Below are 19,689 nucleotides of genomic sequence, written 5' to 3' on the forward strand. Positions count from 1 at the left end.
ACTGGAAATTGAGGGGATGCCCATCAAGTGGGGAATGGCTGAACAATTTATGGTATGTGACTGTTATGAAATACTATTGTGCTAAAAGAAACGATGAGCAGGACACTTTCAGAAAAACCTGGGAAGACTTACATGAACTGATATAAAGTGAAGTGAGCAGAACCAGAAGAGCACTGGACATAGTAACAGCAATACTGTATGATGATCAACTGTGAATAATTTAGCTATGCTTAGCAATACAAAGATCAAAGACAATTCTGAAGGACTTGAGATGAAAAATGGTATCCACCTAAAGATCTGATGGAGTCTATGTGAAGATCCAAACATAACTTTATTTTTTGTAGGGTTTTTTTGATCTCTTTTATTTTACAACATGGCTACTGTGGAAATGTGTTGCATGACTGCACATGTATAATCTACATCAAATTGCTTACCTTCTCAAAGAGGGGGATAGGGAGGGAGGGAAAGAAAGAAAATTTGAAACTAAAACTTTTTTTTTTATTTTATTTTTTTTATTTTTAGTTTACAACTCTCGGTTCTACATAATTTTGAGTTCCAGATTTTCTTCCCTCCCTCCCTCCCTTCCTCCCCAAGATGGCATGGAATCGCATATGAATTAATTTACATACTAGTCAAGTTGTGGAGAAGAATTATGACCAATGAAATGAATCATGAGAAGCATGAATTAAAAAAAAAAACAACCCAAAAGCAAAAACAAAAGAGAGAAAAAAAAGGGGGGGGGGGAAGGCAAGCATGAAGTGTGTCTCAATCTGCATTCATACTTCATAGTTCTTTCTCTGGATGTAGACAGCATTCTCCATCATGAGTCCTTTGGAGCTGTCTTTGCACCTTGTGTTGCTGAGAAGAGCAAAGTCTGTCAGGGTTAGTCCTCACAGAATCCATATATCTGTGGTTGTGTATAATGTTCTCCTGGCTCTGCTCCGCTCACTCAGCATTATGCTGTGTAGGTTTTTCCAGGTTGTTATGAAGTCTGTATCATCCCCATTTCTTATAGCACAATAGTATTCCATTACCTTCATATACCACAACTTGTTCAGCCATTCCCCAATTGATGGGCATCCCTTTGATTTCCAATTCTTTGCTACCACAAAAAGAGCCACTATAAATATTTTTGTACATATGGGTCCTTTTCCCACTTGTATGTGATCTCTTTGGGATACAACCCTAGACGTGGTATTGCTGGGTCAAAGGGTATGAACATTTTTATAGCCCTTTGGGCATAGTTCCAAATTGCTCTCCAAAATGGCTGGATCAGTTCACAACTCCACCAGCAATGTAACAGTGTTCCAATTTTCCCACATCCTCTCCAGCATTTATCATTTTCCTGTTTTGTTATTTTAGCCAATCTGACAGGACAGATGTAGTATCTAAGAGTTGTTTTGATTTGCATTTCTCTAATCAGTAGTGATTTCAAGCATTTTTTCATATGCCTATATATATCTTTAATTTATTCCTCTGAAAACTGCCTGTACATATCCTTTGACCATTTCTCAACTGGGGAATGACTTGTATTCCTATATATTTGGCTCAGTTCTCTGTATATTTTAGAAATGAGGCCTTTATCAGCAACACTAGTTGTAAAGATTTACAAAAATATTTGGTAGTCTATCTGCCAAGACGAACCCTGGGCCTATATGAACATAATTATGAAACACTTTTCACGCGAATAAAGTCAGATCTAAATAAATGGAAAAAATAACAGTTGCTCATGGTTAGGCCTAGCTAATATAATAAAAATGACAATTTTACCTAAATTAATCTATCTATTCAGTGCCATACCAATTGAACTACCAAAAAATTATTTTACAGAGCTGGATAAAATAATAACAAAATTCATCTGGAAAAACAAGAGGTCTAGAATATCTAGAGTATTAATGAAAAGAAATGCTAGAGAAGGTGGCCTAGCCATACCAGATATTAAATTGTACTATAGAGCAGCAGTCATCAAAACTACCTGGTACTGGCTAAGAAACAGAGTTGTGGATCAGTGGAATAGGATAGGTACACAAGATGGGGAAGTCAACGACTATAGCAATCTACTCTTTGATAAACCCAAGGAGGCTGGCTTCTGGGCTAAGAATTCACTATTTCACAAAAACTGCTGGGAAAATTGGAAAATGGTAGGGCAGAAACTGGGCATAGACCAGTATCTTACACCATATACCAAAATAAAGTCAAAGTGGGCTCATGATTTAGGAATAAAGGCTGAAACTATAAACAATTTGGAATAGTTTACCTATCAGATTTTGGGAAAAGAAAAGAATTCATGATCCAACAAGAGATAGAGAGCATTACAAAATGCGAAATGGATTTTGATTATGTTAAATTGAAATGTTTCTGTACAAAAAAAGCCAATGCAAGAAAGGTTAGGAGGGAAGCAGAAAAATTGGGAGAAACTCAAACTTTTAAAAAACAAAAATGTTAAAGATTGTTTTTTCCACATAGATGGAAAAATAAAATATTTAGACGGTGAAAAAATTTTTTTAAAAAATAAAAGAGGTTCTAGGAGGAACCAGACAATCAAAGTAAGGAACCACAGGGGCATCCTTCCAGGATGAAAGGGTCAGAAGGAGGGTGAACTTTTGGGATAAAGAGGCCACAGAAGCAAAGTGAAATTCTAGGGTGAGAAGGTTATCATCACAGGGTGGAGAAAGTCGGAGAGTTAGGAAGGGAATCAAGAGAGGAATGAAAACATGGCTGGCCCGGACACTTTCCTTAAAATGGAGATACTCCATGTAAACTCCTCCACTGCCTTTTGGTTTATTAACAATTTTGATTCTTTAAAGGTAATGGTGTTCCACGATTCACAAACATGTAAGATCACCAGGAAAATATTTCTGTTAAAAAGATGGTATTTTGAATAGGGGAGCAATTTGTGATCATTAAAAGTACTGTATAATTTCCTAAATGCAAACAAAACTATTCTTGTCCTGCTGTTCAATTCTAGGCCCAACTCATTGTCCATGCGCAGAACTTGTGTTAACATACTAACTCATTTAACTGCATGTCATAGTTTGGATAATGTGTATTTTCTATCCATTTAGTTTTTTTCTATTATATTAAGCTGTTCTGCATAATCATAAATATAACTAGCGAGACTCTGTAACATTCTGGAGTTTGATGCAATCAACTCTTTATCATCAACAAATAGGTGTGTACCTTTAGGTCCTCATCATCTATAAGGAATTCTTCTACTTTTTTAAACCTTATAAAAAACATCTTCCATGAGCGTGCAAATAACATTAGCAAGCATGTAGCTGATTCTCATGAGTGCCTCATCAATAACCAGTTATTTTAAGTCTATTAATATGTAGTCAATTTCCATTATTGTGATATTCTTCAGTGAGCATCATGTCCCAAATCTTCCAACACCCTTCAGAAAGTAAAATATATCTTGATGAGGCTCCTGAGTCTTGGGCTCCTATTCCAATTTCTCAAGTCTAAAACACATTTTCCAGTCTAAGTTTTATCATCATCCCTTGTGCTCAACTTTGCACTGAAGTCACTGTACATCAAAGTAATAATGATTTGGTTTAGAAAAAAATGATACCTTCTCCTGGGATTTCTCTACCTCTTGATTCAAAAGAGAAAAGGAAGAAAGAAAAGGGAAAGAAAAAGGAAGGAGGGAGGGAGGAAAGAAGAGAGGGAGAGAAGGAGGAGGAAGGAAGGAAGGGAGAGAGGGGAAAGAGAGGAGGCAGGCAGGCACATGTGTTCATTTATCTCAAATTTCCTTTTGGAACACTGTCACAGTTATAAAACTATCAAAACTATATAAAAAAATAACTATATGCAAAACATATAGTTATGCTTCCATGAGCATTATATATGCATTAAATGTGTTTATTTAATCTTTGGTAGCATTTTATTTATTGAAAGTGGTACTGCTTGTTAATAAAGGATATCACCATAAAGAGGATTCTTGAATTAGGCCAAGCAACAGACTAGATATACTCAATAAGGTCCTTTAAAATATTAAGAATTCTGTGATTCTATATGTGTTTGCTGTTCTCAAGTTCTGAAAATTTCCAAATGACATATTTTTCCTAAGTCAAGTCAGGAGATTCTTCCCCCAAGTGAGGGCTAAAGTCACGGAAAATTTCAGCCTTTAAAGTTCATCCAGTTTAAAGTCATTTGTGCCAACAAAAACCAAAATAAAACAAAAAAAAGTTATGTTGCTCTTTAGAGCAGAAAACACATTCTCTCTCCAATCTCCTGAACCCCATATCTAACTTAAAAACAGCTGAGTGGCTTTTACTTAAATTGTCCAAAGAAAGTTATCTTTGAGCCAAGACCATGGAAGGAAAACATCATGCCAACAGAAAATTGTTCTTGAAAGAAATTAGTAACTAAAAGCAAGATTATGTAATAAGAGTCCATGTGTAACCTAGTATTGATTATTACCATCAAAACATCATGAGAATTGTTGATGTATTAAAGTAGAAAGAAAATTCAGCAAGGGCTCCTGACAGCTGTGATGTAAGTATTCTCCATAGGGATGTGAATAATCTATGATTAGCAGAGTCACAACATGTATATTTTCCTACAGATCTTTCAAGATTAGGAAATACATAAAATCACATATTACAGTTGTATTATTAGAGTTTAGAGACTATGAGCTTCTCTAATCTTTAACTATTTCCTTTAATGATGCTTTCATAGGCCTACTAAAGCACTGGTGCATATAGTCTAAATATTTTTATACATGAAACTTAAATGCCCTTATCCTCTCAATATCAGACATTTATGGTCTATAGGTATCTGTAAGCTAAGTCATTATTCATGCTAATTCTCATGATTACAGAGAATATTACCAGATTCAATTATTATTCATCTCCTACAGCCAAGTGAATGTAGAATCTTCAATAGTGTTCCATTATTCTATTTATTTAACAAGTTTGTAGATTGCTATCTAAGTTGGTTGGAGCACCATGTTAAGAAGGATATGGTTAGGGTTCAATCCCTGTGTGGGCCAATTAAATTTGCTCTGTTCCTTAGCCACAAGTCTACCACCTTAAATTTAGCCATCCCATAAATGCATAACACTGCCCACAAAGAGAACCTAGCCAGAGACCATGGATGAATCAGCACAGATCCATTACTATTACTGGAAAAACAACTCAAAAGCACATGCCCTATTCACATTTTGCCAGTATGGCCATCTTTATATAGAAAAGACAGTGAAGTATTCACTTTGTCAATTTGTAAAATAGACAATTAAAAAACTAATTATTGTCTGCAAAGTGTTATGACATCTTCCATTTAAAGGTGCTAATAGTAATGAGTATTTTGTAAAACACAATTGCTCTGAGGGAAAAAAAACTGTTTATACAATAAAAATTTTTGCAACTAAAGTTAAATAAGAACCCAACAAGGAGCCATAGCTTGATGATCTTTCAAAGACTCCGTTTTAAACGCTTTTACAATCAAAAAGAAAAAGCTGTCAGCCCAGCACCCCAGTACTCCACTAGCATCCTCTTCTCCTTAAAAAAAAAAAAGATTCACCCTCTGTTACAAATGGTTTAGGGTAACATGATACTTGACTTTCAAACATCACGCAACAGGAAACTTGAATTAGAGTTAACGAATTTTAAATTAAAAAAACTGAATAATTATGGAAATTAATTTAGATCTTCTAAAGTTTTAAAGCTCTTTTAAACAAAATTCCTGTTAATACATTTTTCATTGTTCAGTCAGAAGATGTAGTTTCATTACTTAATAGAACAATACTGAGCCAACAAATAAGTTTATCTGTGGAAAAGTACTTTCTTTGTGTTCTGTTACTACTATTCACTCATTAGTTGTTCAATAAATATTAATTTACAATCATGGGACAATAGTTGGATATTAAGATAAAATTCTGCCATGGGTATAAGCAGGGTAGAGACAGAAACATTCTACTCTTTGGGGAAAAACATGAATTCAATTCAATAAATACAATGTATTGTTCAGCAGCTAGTTAACAAAAGCAGCATATGTTTTTCATCAATGCTTTATCATTAATAATACGGAAATAACCATTTATATTTGATGCTACAAAAAAAGTATCACTAAGACACAGTCCATGCAAGTTAATAGTGACGTTATTACAATGTGTCCATTAAAGTGGTGGAGGTGCAAAGAACTGGAAATTGAAGGGATGCTCATCAATTGGGGAATGGCTGAACAAGTTGTGGTATATGATTATGATGGAATATTATTGTGCTATAAGAAATGATAAGCAGAATACTTTCAGAAAAACCAGGAAAGACTTACATGAAGTGATGCAAAGTGAAGTAAGCAAAACCAAAAGAACACTGTATACAGTAACAGCAATATTGTACCATGATTAACTATGAGTGACTTAGCTCTTCTCAGCAATACAATGATCAAAGACAATTCTGAAGGACTTATGATGAAAAATGCTATCCACCTCAGAGGAAGAACTGATGGAGTCTGAATGCAGATCCAAGCATACTTTTTTTACTTTCTTTATTTTTCTTGGGGGGTGGGGGTTGTCTGTTTTATTTACTCATTCATTAATTCATTCATATATGGCTAATATGGAAATTTGTTTTGCATGATTCCACATGTATAATCTATATCAAACTGCTTGCCTTCTCAAGGAGGTGGAAGAGAAGGGAAGCAAGCAGGAAGAGAATTTGGAACTCAACATTTTTAAAAATGAATGTTAAAAATTATTTTTACACGTAATTGGAAAAAATAAAATATAAAAATTTAGGGGGAAAAGCCCTTTGAAAAATAAAATAAAAATAAAATAAAATTCAATTCTCAAAGGCTATGCCAAATGAGTATTAACAGTTAGATGTTCCACTATTAGAAGGCTTTGGGACTGGACCCTGATATAAGCTATTTGTATGTCCTCTAAGGACCAGTCAAGCTATAAATGTTTCCTCAGCTCTCAAATTTCCTAAAAGTCAAAAAAAGTTTAGAGAAGTTAAATGACCACAATTACACCAGCAGGTAAATATGTTTTCTGACCAGAGAAACTCATCAAGATCATCTATAGGACTATAGTCTGCACAAGAACTCATAACAATGAAAAGATATTTTAAAAGTGGTTTTGAATGGTGCCACGTATAAAGAGTGCACACAACAGAATAAATTGAGTGATATTTTTTTGATTAGATGGTAAATTAGCAAAAGTCAGAGATAAATGCAATTTGAGGTAGCAAATAGAGTCTTTTCAGTGATTCTCTATGACATAACAAGTAAATTTCTAGCTCCTTTACCTGGCATTTGAGACCTTCCACAAACAAGTGCCACCCTATCTTTTCAATCCTACTTCATAATATTTTCCTTCATGTACTCTACTAGACTCTAGTCAAACTAAACTTTACTCTGACCCCTCAAACAAGGGGTCCACTCCTATATTTCCATGCTTTCGCTTACCCTGTTCCACGTGGCTGAAACGGCCTCTTTTCCATTCCCACCTTTCCTTCTAAATGCAATTCAAATGGCATTCAAATTCCTCTACAAAGTATTCCTTAATTGCTGCATCCAGTAACGAACTGTCCCATCTGAGATCTAACATAGCAATCTGAGCCTATCTTATGCCCACGGACAAATATTAAAGATACATTTTGTATCGTAAACCTCTAGGAGAACATAAGCTCCAGAGCAGCGAGGATCACGTCTTATCTAAATTTTACATCTTGTCTAATTCCCAGCTGTCATAAGTCTACCTATAAAGCCTGATTTTTCCTTAAAAAGTATCGAAACCATCCTCAAAACTTGACTAGACCAGGAAACTAAGATCAGAGCCAGGGGTAGTTTGCTGGTTACTTAAGGACGTTCACCACAGAAGATGTCAGTTGCTCCACGTTGACACAGGCTACTGACCTGTGCCACTATAAACAATACAGAGGGAGGTGAGCTGCACTCAGCTAAAAACAGTTGACTATCCTTTCCAATGCAATCCAATAAACATTTATTAAGCACCTACTATGTGTCAGGCACTGTGATAAGCACTAGGGATAAGATTGATAAAAAGAGGGCAAGAACTATCTTTCATAAAAAGAAACAGGAAAATGGGAGGGGGAAGGAGGAGGAAAAGCGTCCCTTTCCATATTTATTACTATATCAACTTCCTTTTGTAACCATTAAATGGTTACAAGTTACAAGTGTCTCACTTTCTTCCAATCCCCATGTTGTAGCACCAGACTGGCACACTACCACCATATTCAATACAGTTAAATTCTTAATAAAAAATTCTCATACATGACAATGGGCATAAACCATTCAGAATCTCTATAATTCCTCAAATATAACTAGTTGAAATTCTAACTATTCTGAAATCCTCAATAGTCACAACTGTTGAACATGATCTGTCAAAAGTCACACCATATTTAATATATGTTACAGAAAAACACTTTTAAAAACTTCAAAAAAGTTTACTGAACATGGTCTCAGATGGTTTTACATGCTACTATCTCATACAAACTTCATTTAAAATTAATTTAGAGAAGTAATAATGAAGGCAGAGAATATCAAAATGTTATTTTTCTTTTTTAAGTTCACAGGCCCTAGGTTAAGAATCCATCTTTCAGGGCCTTACGTAGCCATTGAAATAGTGATAGCAGGGCAGGGGGTGGGGGGTGATTTTTAAAAGACAATCAAACAGTGACCAAGACAAAGAAAATATTCTGTCAACTAACAGAAAAAACAAGACTTTTCTTCAAGTTTTGAACACTTCTAGTTGAAAAGTATAGCTTAACTGTTAAATAAAATGGAAACAGTTTTAAGATGAAATATAGTTTATATTACAATCTTTTAAAACAACAGAAAGTAATTTTAAAATAAATTTTAAAATGTCAAGTATTAAATAGCTGTTTAAGACGTTAGAACTTTTATCTACATTGCTCTCAAGGGAACTTCCAAATAGCCAGAAGTCCAAGAACATGTATTAGTTACAAAGAAACATTTTACAGATCAGGTTTACAATCACACAAATGCTTTACTAAATCCTACCTGAGTCAAATTTTATGGTTTCATAGTGACGACTAGTGGCCAAATATATATTAATTCACTACTTTTCTATTTGCCCTTTATTATGTTTTTTCAATAAAATATGAAATGAAAATTTCGTATTTTATTGGAACAATTAATCAGTAAGCATGTATCAATCCTGAGAGATGTTCTAGGCACTGTGCCAAGCACTTGGGGATACAAAGTAAAAAGGCAAATAGTCCCTGCCCTCACATTTACATTCTAATAGGGAAGACATGTACATAACTCTGTGTGTGTGTGTGTATACACACACGTATATGTATGTGTATGTATGTATTTGTATGTATATATGTATTACATATAGAAAACGAAGAAAAGATAGTTTAGGGAGGGAAGGCACTAGCAGCCCAGGGAAAAACTTCATGTAGAAGGCAGAACTTGAGCTAATTTTTTAAGGTAAGTTAGCATTCTACAAGTCAAAGGTAATGAAGGAGAGCATTCTAGGCATGGAAGACAGTCAATGATGCAAAGGCAAGGATATGAGACAGAGAGAGAGTATCATGTGGTAAGAATAAAAAAGCCCCCAAAGTTGGACCATAGAGTACCTAGAAAGTAGTAACATGTAAGAAGCCTATTAAGATAGGAAGAGACCAAGTTATAAAATGCTTTAAATGCCTGGCAAAGAAGTTTGTATTTGATCATAAAAGTAATAGGGAGCTAGTATAGCATATAGAGAAGAAGGGGAGTGGCATGATCAGATCTGTGCTTTAGGAAAATCACTCCATAAGCTATGTGGAAAACATAGTGGATGAAAGAGACTTGAGGCAAAGATACCACAGAAGAAGCTATTGTGATAGATCACATAATAAGTGCTGAAGGCCTGAGCAAGGGTGGTAGCTGAGTAAATAAGAGAAGGGAACAGATGTAAGAGATGCTACCTCTTTACAAGACCTGGTTATCATGTGGGGTGAGAGTGAGGAACAAGGATGACCCTGAAGTCGTGAACTTAGTTTACTAGAAGGATGAGTGGTGCAAGATGGCACAGCACAGGCAGCAAACCAGCTGAATTCTCCCAACATTCCCCTCTGAACAACTTTAAAATAATGCCTCAAATCAAATTTTAAAGCTGCAGAACCAGGGTGAGGCATTTTTTTCCAGCTTAAGACGATTTAGAAGGTCACCAGGAGAGGTCTACTACACCAGGGTGGAGGCCCATCCACAGTGCACTCACATGGTGGTGGCAGCAGCAGCAACAGTAGCAGCTTCAGGGGTTCTTAGTCCAGAGACAGTAAAGGGTCAAACAACAAAGAGATTACAGGCAACCCTTTGCTGGCACTGCGTACAGCTGGCACTGACTGGCCGCTCTATTGCCCACAGGCAGTTCTGAGTCACAGTTCCAGGATGGAAAAGAGTACTTGTGGTCAGTCACAATGGAGTAGGCCCTGGTCACAGTTCCAAGGCGGAGAGGTGCACTAGTGCTCCTGGCAAGACAGGGTAAAGACCAGGGTGCAAACCAGGAAAGGCCTCTCCCCATATCACACCACCTTGGAAACACTGAAAACTTGGAGACCCCCAGAACTAGCTCTGAAAACAGAGCACAAAAAAAGGGCTGAAGTTTGGGACAGTTTCAAAAAACTCATGATGAGCAAATGACCTCCCATCTCCAGAAAGAGAAATGATGAATTCAGTGCAAACTGAAGTATAACTTTCTCATTTTCTTTATTTTTAATGCTTTTTTGTGATATAACTAATATAGAAATGTTTTTGTGATTTCACATGTATAACTGCTATCAAAGAGGTGACCTTATGCAAGAGAATAGTTAATTTCAAATGCTGCAGAGGTCAGAAAGGATGAGCATTAATAAGAGGCCATTGCATTTGGCAATTAAGGGATCACTGTTAACTTGGGAGTGAGCAGTTTCAGGTGAGTGGTAAGGTCAGAAGCCAGATTGTAAAAGGCTTTTATAAGAAGACAGTGAGAACCTTCACAGAAAGAACTATGGAGTCGGAATGCAGAATGAAGCAGACTATTTCTTTTTTGTTTTGTCTTTCTTTCTCATGGTTTCTCTTGTTCATTATAATTCTTCCATGGAACATGACTAATGTGAGAATGTGTTTAATAGGAATGTATGTGTAGAGCCCATAGTAGATTGCATGCCATCTTGGGGATGGAGTGGAGAGGGAGGGGGAGAAAATTTAAAACTTACAGAAGTGAATGTTGAAAACTAAAAATAAATAAATTTTTAAAAAAGAAGACAGCGAGAAGAGAAGTAAAGGCACAGAGCATAGATAACCGTTTCAAACGAGTTTGAGTAAGAAGGGGAAGGGCAGTACAGAATAACTACTATACATGGTGGTGGTGGGATCATGCAAGAGGCTGAAGAAATATGGTCATGTTTGTAGATAGCTGGGGAAAAAAAACTGACAGACAGGGAGAGATTGAAGATTAAACAGAGAAGGGATGGTTGAGGTTGCAATATGATGTAGAAGATGCAAGGGGTGGGATACAAGGGTTCAATCAAAGGAGCTGGCATTGGTAAGGAGAATATTACCGCTTCATCAAGATTGTGCTCTTAGATTTCCAGAGGAATTTCTTCAAAACATAAACTAGATTTCCTTATAAACTACTTTCAAATATAGCAGTAAAATTAATATTGATGAAGATATGATATTCTCCTTATCCATATATATTTCAATCTACCCCCTTCCCCCCTAAAAAAATCAAAAGGACATATATAAAGAAATTGTGAAAAGCCGGCTCATTGACATATTTTTAACTATCAGTACATTCCTTCAGGGTGTCATTTTACATTTTATAAAAGGTATTTCCATTAGGGAGGGGAGGAGGGAGGGATAGGGGGAGAAGGAGGGAGGGAAGGAGAGAGAGGGGTAGAGAGAGAGGGAGGGGGGAAGGGAGAGAGAGAGAGAGAGAGAGAGAGAGAGAGAGAGACAGACAGAGACAGACAGAGACAGACAGAGAGAGTGTGTGTGTGTTTTAAATGCATGGAGAAGGAGCCAGTGGACAGGGAGGAATTGAAGTTCAGAATGAAGGCAATGGAAATAGAGGTGATGTGCTAGAGAAAAAGGAAGAGCATGAGATCAAGGGTACATGCAGAGCTTTCACAAGAAAAAGGATGACAACGTTAATCGAATTACAAGGAGATCAAAGAAAAAAGGAAAAGTCCTAAATGTATTAAAATATTTACAGCAGATCCTTATGTGGAAGCAAAGAAATGGAAACTTAGGAGGTTCCCATTACTTGAGGAATGAATGAACAAAATATGGTATATAAATGTAATGGAATACTATTGTGCTGCAAGAAATGATGAAAAGGATAGTTGCAGAAGAAGCTTGAAAGACTTATATGAACTGATACAGAGTTAAGTAAGTAGAACCAAAACCAACTTATGAAACAGCAAAAACATTGTAAACGTTAACAACTTTAAAAGACTTGAGACCTCTAATCAATGCAGTGACCAATCACAATTCCATATGCCACATGATAAACATGGTACCCACAACTTGTCAGAGAAGTAATAGATTGAGGGTGCAAATTGAAAAAACTATTTTTTTAGACATGGCCAATATGGAAGCTGGCAAATAATTATTAAAAAGATTTTTTTCCCCATTCCACAATGGTGGTGGATGGTAGGAAGGTGAAAAAATTAAAAGTCTAATTTTAAAATGACAAGAACTTTGACCGAGGCAATGGCCAACCAGAATTCTAAAGGCCCCATGATGAAACCTACTACCTGCCACCTAAGAAAGAGGTAACAGACTCAGGATTCAGATTGAGAAATTAATTTTTAACACATCTAAAGCAGTAATTAGTTTATTTATTAGCTAACTCTTCATTTTCCATCTGTAGCTCTGCTTAGTTTGAACTTCACAGAATATGATGCCATTCCTCCAATCCTGAGTGCCTCATAAACCCTAATGATCCCGCTTCCAGCTTCCTTTTTGGTGTTGTCATCCCTCATTAAATTATAAGTTCTTAGAGGGTAAGGACTTCCTTTTCCTTATTTGTATTCCCAGTGCTTAGAACATTGTCTGGCACACAGTGGGCATTTAATAAATGTTTACTGAATTGAATTGAATTACTTGACTATGCATATTTGTTAAGAGTTTGGTTTTCTTTTTTGTCAAACAGATAAGCAAGGTGGGATGGAGACAAAAGATTTTTGTTTATTAAAAAATAAAATTTAATTTTTAAAATAAAATTTAGTAAACTGTTTGCAAAAAAAAATAGAGGAAGAAGGGAACCTACCAAACTCCTGTTTGAAATATGGTCCTGATAGCTAAACTAGAGAGAGATAAACAAATACTGATAGACCAATGGGGGGAGATAGGGAGCTGAGGCTCATACAGATGCATGTACAGAGATGATACAGATAGACCAGGAGTTCCTAATGTTTTTTGTATCATAGACACCATTAGCAGGTAGGTGAAGCTTATGGACACCTTCTCAGAATGTGTTTTTTTTAATTCACAATTAAATGAGAGAATAATGAATAGTGATTTTAAAAAGGCTACAAAATAATATCAACAGCAGGTTAAAACAATGCACAAAATAGAGTAAAAGGAAATTCAAAAGGGGATATATAAAAGCACATTACATTTAACATACATTTTAAGGACTGTTCTACTGACTGGTGCCTTCCTGGCCTAGAACACTATTTTATAGAAATAAGAAAGTAAAAACATGGGTCAGCAGTTACTGATGTCCACATTTTTGACTGGGGGTTGGGGTGGGAAGAAGGAAAATAATTGTCTATAACTTTTCCAGTCATTTGAGATCTTCCCCTATAAGGATGCATATATTCCTGGGAGAAATAAGCTTAAGCAATTATCAGCTAAATCTTAATATCTTTCTGAAACTGAAACCCTCTCCCTGCAGGAACTGGACAGAGGACAGATGCCTGGAAGATGAAGCCAAGAAATAAATCCTGGCAGTGGGCAGCACCTGGAAAATCCCCTTACTTCAGTAAGGGATGCTCTATTGACTAAAAAGTTAATCTAAAATCTATCAAGATCCAGTGATTAAAATCCTAAAATCATTATCAACCTTTTTTCACAGAATATGAATATCAGAAGTTACTAGGAAGTCAAGTCAATGGTCCTGTCAACACTGTATTCTGTGTCTAAGAGTGGCACCAAAAAAAATTTGAGGGGAGAAAGCACAGTAGTTACCTACCATTTAGCTAACTAGCTTCCTCTAACAAGTTATGACAGATCCAACATCTATTAATTTATTTAGAGCCAAGCAAAGATTTAGAACACAAAAAGTATTGGAATATAGGTTCATCTTCTATAGACTCATTGAAAGCATTTCCTAGGCAAGTGGGCATAATATATCCCTTCCTATGTTCCTGCACAGTTCTGATTTCTTCTGCTAGGTCTCTATACATTAAAAGTTTTTCACTTCATGCAACTTGAAGATTCAGAGTATTTGGTATGGTAATATCTATTAAACATTGCTCATAAGGTTTTATGGCTCAATGTTATGTCCAGACAATTTTGGGAAATGGTTATATCTGTATTAATGCACTAGTTCCATTACAGTTTAAATGTTAAATTCTCTAGGATGAAGTAAAGTCTGTTCCAAAAGTACTTCTACAAGTTTTTAACCTGTTTATTATCACTCTGAAAACATCTATTAACTCTCTGCCTCCTTTTTGATCAGGAAATATTAATTCTTGTATTAGCACGATAGGTCCTCTGTTTCATTAGTTTTGCACAGGCTTTTGCTATGATGCTTTCCAAATTTGTTATGGTCCATTATAGTTCCAAAAGTGTATGTTTAAGACTAGTGCTACGTAGCTGTTAATTGTTTTAAAGGTGAGCTTTAATTTAAATTTCCATTTAATTTAATTTTCCAGTGAGCTTTAATTTCAGAATGCCAGGAGGGCTCTTGACATCCAAAGTCACAGCTTTACCTGCTTTGCACAGAAGAGACCAAGGTATAAGTATCCCTTTATCTGCTGGTTCAAGTTGGTCTCCAGAATCAAGCGCAAAACTTTCAATCTCTATTTTTCTTTGCCATACTTTAAGAATTTCAGGCTAGTCATGTCCAAATGACATTTAATATTACAATTACTGATAACAATAATAGTAAGTGACATTTATGTAGTACTTTAAGATTTATAAAGTACATTATCTACATTGTCTCATTTGAGCCTCATAACCATCCAGTGAGGTTAATATGGATATTATTATCCCCATTTTACAAACATGGAAACCTAAGGTGAGGAAGAAAAATTGATATGCTCATAGTCAACAGGCAGTAAATATGGAAGGCAAGATTTAAATGTAGCACTCATTAGGCTGAAAGGCCATTATCGAGTTCTACTTAAAACAAAAGAACTTCTCCTAAATAAGGAAATGGATTTGAAAGTAGAGCTGAACGGTACATAGCTGGCTAAATACATTTCAGCTATAAAGCAAAACACAAGAAAAAACTCTCCTTGGGAACAACATGTGTAAAATTTGGCTATGCCGTGTATTGTGTATAGTATGCATGGGGTTTCTGACTAAATTCCAACTGTTTTATTCATTTTATATTGAAGATTTAAAAGTCCATCTGACCCAAAATGCCTTGAAGCATATATTTTAGTATTTATGCATTCACAGAGGAAGTCTATAAGAAAAAATAATATTTTGCATTTATATTTTTAATCTAAACATTTCAAATCCCACTACTAATATTATATTAAGCCATAAAATTGTGAGTGTCAAACAAAAATACATCTCGGGATTCATCACTACCTTGTGAATACATATTTTGAGAAATTATATTTACTATATTCAGATAAGCAAACCATAAAGTGAAGGGTTATTTGAAGTAAATCATAAATAAAGGACTTAAAGAACAGAAACATGGCTTACATGTTTACATCCTAACATGGCTTACAACCCAATTCCCTATCCAATGCTATCAATTCAGAGCTAATAATCCCCAGCTTTTTTTTGCTTAGTGGAAAAAAAAAGCTAAGCAAATTTCCCCCCATATCTAAGGTTGTTCCTGCCCATCTTTAGAATCCCACTGTTTTCAGAGAATCAAAAAATCTTAGAACTGAAAGAGACCTTAGTTGGTTGCTGGGAAGATCAAATAAAATAATATGTGAGGAAGCTTCGGCATAGTACTGTAGACAGAACACTGGAATATATGATTACTGTGCACTGGACTGTATAGATTACAGTTATGAAGTCACAACTGTAGGATTTCAGTCAAATCACCTCAACTTTCTTAACTTCAGTTTCCTCATCTGTAAACTGGGGATAATACTTATATTCTATATCTCACAGTGTTGTTGTAAGAAAGATGTTTTCAAAGCCTCAAAACACTATATAAAGGTAAATTATTAGAATTAGCCCATCTACAACATCCCTGACAAGTTGTCATCAAGCCTATACTTCAATAAACTGAACTTTAAACAATGTCTACCCCTCTCAGTGTATTAAAATGGAAAGACCAAAGTAGGTGAGAATCACCAAAATAGCAGAGTAGAAAGAGAATCAGTACGCCCAGCTCCCCCCAAACTACTCCAGGGACATTCTCAGAACACCACACTGAGTAGTGATTGGTAAATCTAAGGAGAAACCACAATGAGTTACCTACTGTCTCTCTAACACAGAGAGGGGAATTAAAGAGGAGAGTCTGAGTAGAACCTTCCAGGTCTCTGACAGGGCTGGAGCAATTACTGTCTACAAGAGCTCCCATAGGGTCAAATCTGCAACTGCAGAGATCTAGAAGGCCCAGGAGGTCAGCAATAAGATCATGCCTGCCTTTCATCTGACCACATAGGGCAGACCCCTATATATAAATGTTTGCAGCTTCCTGGCTCAACCTACCTTTAAAGAACATAGCATACAATATCCAGAGAACATTATGGCAGAACACAAGATTAGACAGAGCAGAACCATACAAAACTATGACAGTCCTACCAAAAGTGTGCCAAGCCTAGCCCTAACACAAAGTTTCAAGCTGGGAAGTAAGACTTGGAGAATGAGTTAACAAAAAGCTAAAGAACTATTATGATACCAAGGATGTACAAGATACAAACCCAAACAAAGAGGATAACTCCAAAAAATCTACAAGCAAAGCTGCAAAGGAAAAGACAGCTCAGCCACAATACCAATCAGAACTCCTGGAAAAAAAAAAACATGAAGAAAGCAGTTGTTGGGTTTTTTGGGGGGAGGGGGAAGGATTAAGAGTTTCAAAATGTTTTCTAAATGATATTGCAAGAGGAAAGAAGTAGAAAAGAAATGAGAGATATAGAGGGCAGAATTGGAAAGAAAATTAACAACTTAGCTACAAGAAGCACAAAAATCTTATAAGTAATAGACTCCCTGAAAATCAGAATGGACCAAATGGACCAATGACTCCATGAGACAATTAAAAAAATATTGAAACAAAGTCAAAAGACTGAAAAAATAGAAGAAAATGTAAAATATCTCATAACAAAAACAACTAACCTGGAAAACAAATCAAAGAAAGATCACTGAAGAATCACTGAACTACCCAAAAGTCTTGACCAAAAAAAGAGCCTGGGTATCATATTTCAAGTAATCATGAAAGAAAACTGCTAAGACATATTAGAACAAGGGGATAAAGTGAAAATAGAAAAAAATCAATAGATCACCTCCTGAAAGAAACCCCCAAATGAAAGCTCCTAGGAACGTCATATCTAAAATCCAGAATTTCCAGGCCAAAGAAAAAGTAAGCAACCAGAAAAAAAAAGAGTTGAAGTTCAAACCCCTACTATGTGGAAAATGGAGAGGAAGGTTAAAGAAATTTATATAATTAAGGTTCCAAGTAACAGTCTATACAAACAAGGAAGGCAGTGGAATGAGGGAATATCACTTCCCTTAGAACAGCCAAAAGAGAGTAAGCATTAATAGATAATTGTAGCTTTTTGTAAGGACAAGCTTAAACCAAACTATTTCTAAGTATGGCGACTTCTTTCTGCTTAGGCAATCTTAAAATATTTGGTTGCATTATTAAAATGTTTCAACTTAAGACAAAGTAGAGGAGCCAAAATGGCTTTTTGGCTTTGTTATGTCATTCAGTCCACTTTTACAAACTTCATCCTTTTAGTTCTCTCATTAGCAAGATTTCTCTGACTTCCCTGAATTCAAATGTCTAATAAAAATTTCTGATATTAATAATCTTAAAACACTACAATTCACAAAAAGCTTGTGCTTTCAAAACCATTCCATGGATTTTTATAACATATTTTCCTACCAAATGGAAAAAAAATCAGTTTCTTATTTGTCAAACTCTCCATGGTCCCATATGGGGTTTTCTTAGCAAAGATGCAGTGGTTTGCCATTTCCTTCTCCAGCTAATTTTACACATGAGGAACTGAGGCAAACACAGCTAAGTGACTTGCCCAGGACCACACAGCTAGTTAGTGTCTGAGGCCACATTTGAACTCAAGTCCTCCTGACCCTAGGCCCAGTGTGCTCTATCTACTGTGCCAACTCACTGCCCTACCTCATTCCAAATATTCATAAAGTCATTTTCCCCACATGACTTCAAATGCTTTCTACTTAGAATGAACATCAATAAACCTTCAAAATGCAAAGAAGTTATTTTGTATTAAGGCACAAATCCATTCTGTCTAAATATACAACTTCCATGACTTAATACCTAACAACAAACAATGCTAATAGATTATTTCCTTTTAAATTTGCATCCTTGGCAAATATTTATTTGTCAAATGAGGTAGGATTATAACACCAGAGGCATAGCTCACACCTTTAGTCCTCATATTCAATGTAGAAGCAGGGGCGTGCACAGTTGCAGTATTTTCATTATTCACATTTCATTTCTTGACCTAACTCAAATCCTGTCGTTATGTGTATGACATTTGATAAGTAACATATAAAGAGGAAAACCAAAAGAACTCTGTAATAATTGTCCATTGATTCATCATTTAATTCATAATTTTCTTTCCTTTTCTTTCAATATGATTTTAATATTGTTTCAGGTATAGAGACAAGCCCTGCCATCACTAACTGCCACTATCTAATCACTTAAAGGTTGCCTAAATCTCCACACAGGCCTACCATCAAATACTGTTTACTTCCATAGTCATAGGGAAAATGGAGATAAGGAATTCAGCCTCCATTTCTATCCTAATATCTCATCAATGGTCTTAAACAACAGAACCAAATATTGAGGACCTTTCCCTTGACCCACTTGAAAGCATGTTCCCCCTTCTATGCTCCATCAGTAGCAGATGAAAAATACAATATGCACTGTCATTAATATATGTACACATGTATAAATGTATTTATAAATTATTACTGTATGTTTTATATTTAAGAAGCAGTATTTACTCTTCTTAAATATGACCTTTCTGGAGCAGTCTGAGCCTTTTCCCTCGGAAGTCATAAAAACATATCAGCCAAAATTAATCCTTCCCAGCTTCCACTGTATTGTATAATCCAAAACCACCTTTACAAAATGGATAGGTCACTACTTACATTAAAGTGACAAAATATGAAATTAAACATTTCTTATCAACAGTGATCCTCTATTATACTGTCAGAGATAGGATTCCAAATCATAGCTCAAGTTCTTGGTCAAATTGACAATTACAATGCAAATATTCAATCTCACTGGTTTCTCAAAGGTACGGATGGAATCAATCCTTCTCTGCCTTTCTTTTGTAATTTTATGCAATCTCCAAAGAGCAAAGAAAATAAGTAGGAGGA

General features: G+C 35.6%; 1 protein-coding gene across 1 annotated transcript in view; it reads right to left on the reverse strand.

Annotated features, from left to right (window-relative positions):
- CEP128 (centrosomal protein 128) overlaps positions 1-19,689 on the reverse strand; it is a 534,450-nt gene that overhangs the window by 464,266 nt on the left and 50,495 nt on the right. The gene's annotated exons all lie outside the window — the stretch shown is intronic.

This window comes from Trichosurus vulpecula, chromosome 8 (assembly GCF_011100635.1).
Source record: "Trichosurus vulpecula isolate mTriVul1 chromosome 8, mTriVul1.pri, whole genome shotgun sequence".
NCBI classification, from domain to species: Eukaryota; Metazoa; Chordata; class Mammalia; order Diprotodontia; family Phalangeridae; genus Trichosurus; species Trichosurus vulpecula.